General features: G+C 56.9%; 1 pseudogene; it reads left to right on the top strand.

The window, feature by feature from the left end:
• The first annotated feature begins 4,314 nt into the window (after nt 1–4,314).
• On the top strand, nt 4,315–5,667 carry LOC114003805 (annotated as a pseudogene).
• The last annotated feature ends 1,309 nt before the right edge of the window (nt 5,668–6,976 follow it).

The following is a 6,976-nucleotide window of genomic DNA, read 5'->3' as shown; positions in this document are numbered from 1 at the left end:
TCCCAGGATCCCTCAGTAACCCTCTAGTCCCTCCCAGTGCCCTCTGGTTCCCCCCAGTGTGTCCCAGTGTCCTCCAGTAATCACCCAGTGCCCTGCAAAGCCCCCCAACTGTCCCCAACGTGTCCCCAGATGCCCTTGACCTTTCTGTAAACGTGTGGGGGGGCATTTTTGGGGTCAAAGGGTCCAGGGTGGGCTCCTGGGGTGAGATGGAGGGTTGGGGACATCAGGGATGGGGCTTGGGGACAGTGGAATTGGGGGTGTCAAGGGGGGAATAATGGCAATGGGGAGGCCCTGGGGACACTGGAGACACCAGGCTTGTCTTGGACTGTCAAGGGGGGAATTAGGAAAACCAAGAGGTTCTTGGGGAAACCGGGGAGGTCTCAGGACTCAGCTGCTCTTGGTGCAGCCCCTCATCTCCCCCCCAGACCTCTTTAACCCCCCCAAAATGTCCCTTAACCTTCATTTTCCCTTTAGTCCCCTCCCCCCACAGATCTCTTTGATGCCCCAATGCCCCCAAAACCTGTTTTAACTCCCCCAAATAGACCCAAAGACCCCTAAACACCCCCAAATCTCCATCCAAACCCCCAGATCCCTTCAAATCTCCCCCAGCCCCCCCCTCAAATCCATTCCAACCCCCCCTCAAAGAGGGGGGCACCCTGGCACCCTGGGACAGGAACACAGTGGGCTGTACTGGAGGCACTGGGCTGTACTGGGAGGGCACTGGGGGGGCTCAGGTGTCCCAGGACAACGTGGCCCAGCTCCAGGAGAGATCTGGGGAGCAGTGAGGAGGTACTGGTCTGTCCTGGTCTGTACTGATCTGTCCTGGTTTGTACCCCCAATCCCCAAAGCCCCTCCCCAGCTCCCCCAGGACCCTCCCGCACCCCAAAGCCCCCCAGGCCCCCCCAGGTCCTGCTGCCCCTTGAGCATCTGCAGCTGCTGCAGAACCAGGGATTTCATCAGCAAATGTGCAGGTGACCCCAAGCTGGGGGTGTGTTGATGTGCTGGAAGGCAGGAGGGCTCTGCAGAGGGACCTGGCCCAGCTGGATCGATGGGCTGATTGCAAGGGGATGAGGTTCCAGCAGGCCAAGGGCCGGGTCCTGCCCTTTGGCCACAAGAAGCCCCGTCAGCCCCCCGGGCTGGGGCCAGAGTGTCTGGAGAGCAGGCAGGCAGGAAGGGAGCTGGGAGTGGGGATGGACAGGAAGCTGAAGAGGAGGCAGAGTGTGGCCAGGTGGCCAAGAGGGCCAATGGCTGGTGTCCTGTGTGAGGAAGAGTGTGTCAGCAGGAGCAGGGAAGTGATTGTTGGGCTGGAGTGAGCGCTGGTGAGGCCACCCCTGGAGTGCTGTGTCCAGCTCTGGGCCCCTGAGTTGAGGAAGGCCCTGGAGGGGCTGGAGCAGGTGCAGAGAAGAGCAGCGAGGCTGGGGAAGGGAGTGGAGCACAAGTGGTGTGAGGAGAGGCTGAGGGAGCTGGGGGTGTTGAGGCTGGAGAAGAGGAGGCTCAGGGGAGACCTCCTGACTGTCTGCAAGTCCCTGCCAGGAGGTTGGAGCCAGGTGGGGGGGGGGCTGTTCTGCCAGGAAGCAGCAGTAGGACAAGAGGGCTGGGTCTTGAGCTGTGCCAGGGGAGGTTTAGGTTGGATATTAGGAAGCAATTCTTTCCCAAGAGAGTCATCAGGCCTTGGAATGGGCTGGGCAGGGAGGGGGTGGAGTCAGCGTCCCTGGAGGTGTTGAAGGTGAGAGTGGATGTGGCATCAGTGCCATGGTCTGGGAAACACAGCAGGGTTGGATCCAGGGTTGGACTTGATGATCTTGGAGGTCTTTTCCAACGTGGCTGATTCTGTGATTCTCTGATTGCCATTCCTGTGGCAGCACATGCTTGAGGCTCTATCCCCAGGGTGATAGAGATGTCTGTCCATATCTATCTCCAAGGTTAGTCTGTAAATGTGTGGTGTTAGCAAAGCAGGCTGAGTTGTGGGCTGGTTGTAGAAGGAGAAAGAAGCCCAGAGGCCCAGTGCAAGCAGGCAGCCCTGAGCTTGCACCTGATGTCCCCTCCCTGCAGGTTCCTGTCCTTGAGCCCAGGCCCTGAGGTGAGGCTGAGAAGTGGCGCGGAGGTGAGCCCAGAGCTGTCCCTGAGGTGAGGCTGAGAATAAGTGCAAGGCAGAGGTGCTGCTGAGGAAGGAGAGCCCCGTGGTGGGGAAGACAAGAAGCTGTGAATGCCCATCCCCGAGCAGGTGCTGAGCTCCCCCCAGGAAGTGCCGTGGAGCTGAAGCTGCTGCCATCCCCCCCCTGCAGCTGCTGCCCCAGCCAAGGGAGCAGCAAAGGCAGGGCCAGGAGCAGAGGCAGCAGCAGGGGAGCCCTGGGGGGGCCGGGAAGGTCTTGTGTGGGGCAGGAAAGAGGCGCTGGGCACGAGGCCGGGGCTGTGCTGAGCAGGCCCAGCCCTCACATCCCCCCAGCCAACGCCGGCTGCCCGGGGGGCTTGGGAGGGACCCCCAGCCCGTGTGCCCCACACTGAGCTGGCAGAGAGAGAGCCAAGGGACAGGGCCACGGGCAGGGCCCCGGGTGAGGGACAGGCAGGGCCATTGCAGGGCCACGGTGAGGGCACAGCCTGTGGCAGCAGAGCTGCCCAGGGCCGGGGGCAGCCGGGGGTGTTGGTACCAGCCAGTGCTGTGGCCGAGCAGATCACGAGGCGTCTTGCAGAGCCCTGGAGCAGCCTCCCACTTGCCAGCCCCGCCCTGGTGGGGTGACACTGTCCCCTCCCTACAGGACACATCCCCAGAACTCTTTGGGGGGGCCTTTTGTGTCTATTCCTGGTTGCTGATTCCTGCTGGGGACCTGAGGGAACCTCTGCAATCCCATGCATGGGGCACAATCTCCTCTGCAGAGCTTGACCCACTGCAGACTTTGCAGGGAAATCTGTGCTGGCTGCCTGAGTATGTCCTGACCCCCCGGGCTCCCCCCAGGATATCTGGTACAAGTTTCCCATTCCCGGGCACCCATGGGATGGGGGGCAATTGTTCTCCTGCTGTTCCTGTTGCTGCTCCACCCCTGGGGGCTCTTGGGGGTGAGCAGGAGGTGTTTTTTGGGGGTGCTGGGTTGGGTTGGCGGCAGAGCCCCCGCAGTGGGCGGGGGGATGTGGGTCCTCCCCCGCGGTGGGGGTTGGTGTTGCTGGGTCAGGCCCCGCCGGCTCCATTGTCAGCCCGGTGCCGGCGGGGGGGACACAGCGGGTTTGGGGCCCCCCGGGAGTGCCGGGGGTGGGTGTGGAGCCCGGGAGCTGCCAAGTGTGGAGGGCGGAGCGGGGAGATGCCGGAGCTGGGGGATCCCCGGCAGCCTGGAGGGGGGAGCATGGAGAAAGAGGAGCCCCAGGACCCGAGGGAGCCTGAAACGGGGGCATGGAGAAGGGGAAGCCTGGACAGTGGGGACCCCTGGGATCCCTGGGACAACAAAGTGGAAACCGTGGAAAGGGAGAATGTCTGGGAATATGGCACCCCAAAGGTGAGAGTCAGAGGAGAAGGGACTCTTGGGATCCCCAACACCCCAGAGGAGTCAGAGGGTCAGTCCGGAGAGACCCTCTGAACCCCAGAGGGAAGAGACCAGAGAGGAGAATCTTCTGGGAGAATTTTTTTGCACTGCATGTTCCTAGTTTGGAGTATTTTTTAACTTAACTGTAACTTTTTGCAGTTTGGGGGGGTGAGGGTCTTCTTGATATTGTCTGAATCTTGGTGTTTTGGAGTGTTTTATGGTCACAGGATGCCCAGTGAGTTCTAGAGATGGACTTGGGCAGGAGGAACCCCCAAGCCAACGTGCTCAGCCCTTGTTTTCCCCCCCATCAGGATTTGTCCTTCCCAAAGCTTGGGCGGATGGAGGAGGAGGCTGCGAGGAAGAGGAAGATGCCTTGGTCCCCCCAGGCAGGTGAGGAGGAAGTCAGTGTCCCTTTGGGCGGGTGTTGTGCTGGCTCTGTCAGCCGAGCATGGCCCCGGCTGCAGGACAACCCCGCTGGCGCCGCCGTCCTGCCGGGGCCGGAGTTGGGGGGATGTCCTTGGCCTTCCCTGTGGGCCGGAGGCCAATCCCCTGCCTGTCCTTCTTGCTTCCTGCCCCAGGCCCCGAGGTGAGGACGGAGAGCCCGGAGGACAAATCCCCCCGTGAGACCCTGGTGGGAGAGGCCGTTTTGAAGGGCTCCCCGGCGCAGGAAGGCAGCGGGGAGGAAAAGGGCCGGAGATCCCCCCGCAGGAGGGGCTCCAAAGCCATCCCAGGGTGCTCTGAGGAGGAAAGAGCCAGCCTGTGCCGGGAAGGCGGCCGGAGCTTGAGGGGGAGCTCTGACCTGGTGGTCCCTGAGCAGCCTCCCAGCAGGGAGAAGCCCTTCAGGTGCTTGGAATGTGGGAAGAGCTTCAGGACGAGCACCAACCTCATCCGACACCAGCAAATCCACACTGGGGTACGGCCCTACACGTGTGGGGAATGTGGGAAGAGCTTCAGCCAGAGCACCAACCTGATACGACACCAGATGATCCATACTGGGGAACGGCCCTGCACATGTGGGGAATGTGGGAAGAGCTTCAGGGACAGATCCAGCCTGATCCGACACCAGCGCATTCACACTGGGGAACGACCCTACGCATGTCAGGAGTGTGGGAAGAGCTTCAGGGACAGCTCCCACGTGATGCACCACCAGCGTAGCCACACCGGGGAACGGCCCTACAAGTGTAGGGAATGTGGGAAGAGCTTCAGGTACAGCTCCAACCTGGTCCAACACCATCGCATCCACACTGGAGAGTGGCCCTACACATGTAGGGAATGTGGGAAGAGCTTTAGTGACAGCTCCAACCTGATCTGATACCAGCACATCCACACCAGGGAATGGCCCTACACGTGTTGGGAATGTGGAAACAGCTTCAGCCAGAGGTCCCACCCCGTCACCCATCAGTGCATCCACACCGGGGAACAGCCCTACATATGTGGAGAATGTGGGAAGAGGTTTCAGACCAACTCACATCTCCTCCAGCACCAGCGGACACACACGGATGAGAGGCCCTTCCGCTGCACCGACTGCGGGAAGGGCTTCAACCGGAACTCCACCCTTGTCACCCACCGGCACATCCACAACGGGGAGAGGCCCTACAAGTGTGGAAGTGTGGGGAGTGTGGGAAGAGCTTCACCTACAGCTCTGCCTTGATCTCACACTGATGGACCCATCAGTAAGAGAAGCCCTACGAGTGCCCTGACTACGGGAAGAGCTTCGGCCGCTATTCCAATTCCATCAGCCATCAGAGGACCCCCATTGGATGATCCACAGGGACCCACGTTGGGCACAGACCTGGTGACCCACACTCCAGGTGATCCGTGCTGGGCAGTGTATTGGGTTTTAGATGGCCATGTTTTGGTTCCTGGGGGGCTCCAGGGGTGGGTTCTGTGAGCAGCTGCCAGAAGCTTCTTCCATGTCCAGCCCCTGTCCCAACCCGCCTTAGGCAGATTAGAGTGAAAGGACAGTGAATAATCAGTGCTTATAGATATATATATATGTAGCGTTTAGAGCAGTTTAGTTGCCATGTAAAGCAGATTTGGAGCCATTTTGTTTCCTGTCTATAGTGATATGAAACCATAAAAATAACATTTAAGAAAATGTAGAAGGGAAAAGAAAGAAAGTGTCAGAGTAGAAAGATGCAGAGCCCCCTCCCTCCCAAGGATAGTTTATCTATATACATATATATATATATATGTATATGTATATATATATATGTATGTTGGGTTTAGTCTAGAACAATTTTGTCTCCATGTAAAGTAGGTTTTGGGCAGTTTTGTCTCCTCTCTATAGTGATATAAAACCATAAAAATAACACTTCTCTTCTCTGGCTCCAAGCCCAGCCTGTCCCCTCCAGGGGTGGGTGTTCCCCCCTCTGCCCCGGGCAGTTCCATTGCCCTTGGGCAGCAAAGCCCCTACTGCTTCTGCAACTGAGAGTGTTGGAGCCATGGACCATTAACATTCCAGTCTCTCCCAGCTCTGCATCCCAAAAGTCAAGAGGGTTCAACCTGTCACCTCAAAGTGGATCAATCCCACTGAAAATGCCTCAATCCCACCCCAAAATTCCTGTGTTTCTTATTTTCCCTATGTAATTCTGGGGCTGCCAGTGCCACCCCTCAGCTTTCCACAGGCTGAGGCTCGGCCTTGCACTTTTGCCTTTGCTGGATTTCTTCATCAAATATTTCTCTTTCCCTGAAAACAAAAATATGGAAGGATTTCAATAATCTGGACATCTTTAGACCATCTGGACAAATTGCAGTTTGCAGTGTTGGAATGGAACATTTTCCACGTTTAATCCTTTGTTCCCATCCCTTCCAGGAGGGAGGACACTGAACTCTTCCACAGAAACAGAAAACTAGTAACAAAAATTCAGAGACTACTGAAAATGAAAAATACCTTTTGCTCACAGGTGGCCCTTTCATGTCCTTCTCTTCTGCCTTCTTACAATCGATGTTATCCGTGGCAGCAGTTGCCTAGATGATGGCCAAAAAAAGCATTTAATTCATTTAGAATCATTCCAGAAAACTGAATCACAACTGAGGTTTTGAAACTGCCTCAGGGGAGCACATTTGGAGAAAAGGGTTCCTCAGTCACTTAGAAAATTTGGCTGAAACTGCTCGTTGTGGTCCTGAAACTCTTAAATAAATAATACCAACTCATCCTGCATCCTTCCCAGGGGAGTATTTTTATCCCCAGATTAAGATATTCTCCAGGGATTTTGTCTCTACACAAATCAATGTTCTCCTGGGAAAAGCACCAAGTATATGAGACAAGTAACTGTAAAAACAACCAACCCACCCACCCCACACACAAAGAAAAGCCCAAGAAAACCCCAAGAACTTGCCAAATTAAATCAACCCCTGAAAACCAGGCTTTGAAGCATTTCAGAAGTAATTAAAATACATGAGAAATCAGCCCTTCTGCCTTCAACAAACTGCCTCAAGCTTCTCCTTTCTGTGCTTAAAAA

This window comes from Pipra filicauda, unplaced genomic scaffold, assembly GCF_003945595.2.
Source record: "Pipra filicauda isolate LSUMZ 115617 unplaced genomic scaffold, ASM394559v2 scaffold797_size144081_pilon, whole genome shotgun sequence".
Taxonomy (NCBI): Eukaryota; Metazoa; Chordata; class Aves; order Passeriformes; family Pipridae; genus Pipra; species Pipra filicauda.
This window is presented reverse-complemented; position numbering and strand designations above follow the sequence as displayed.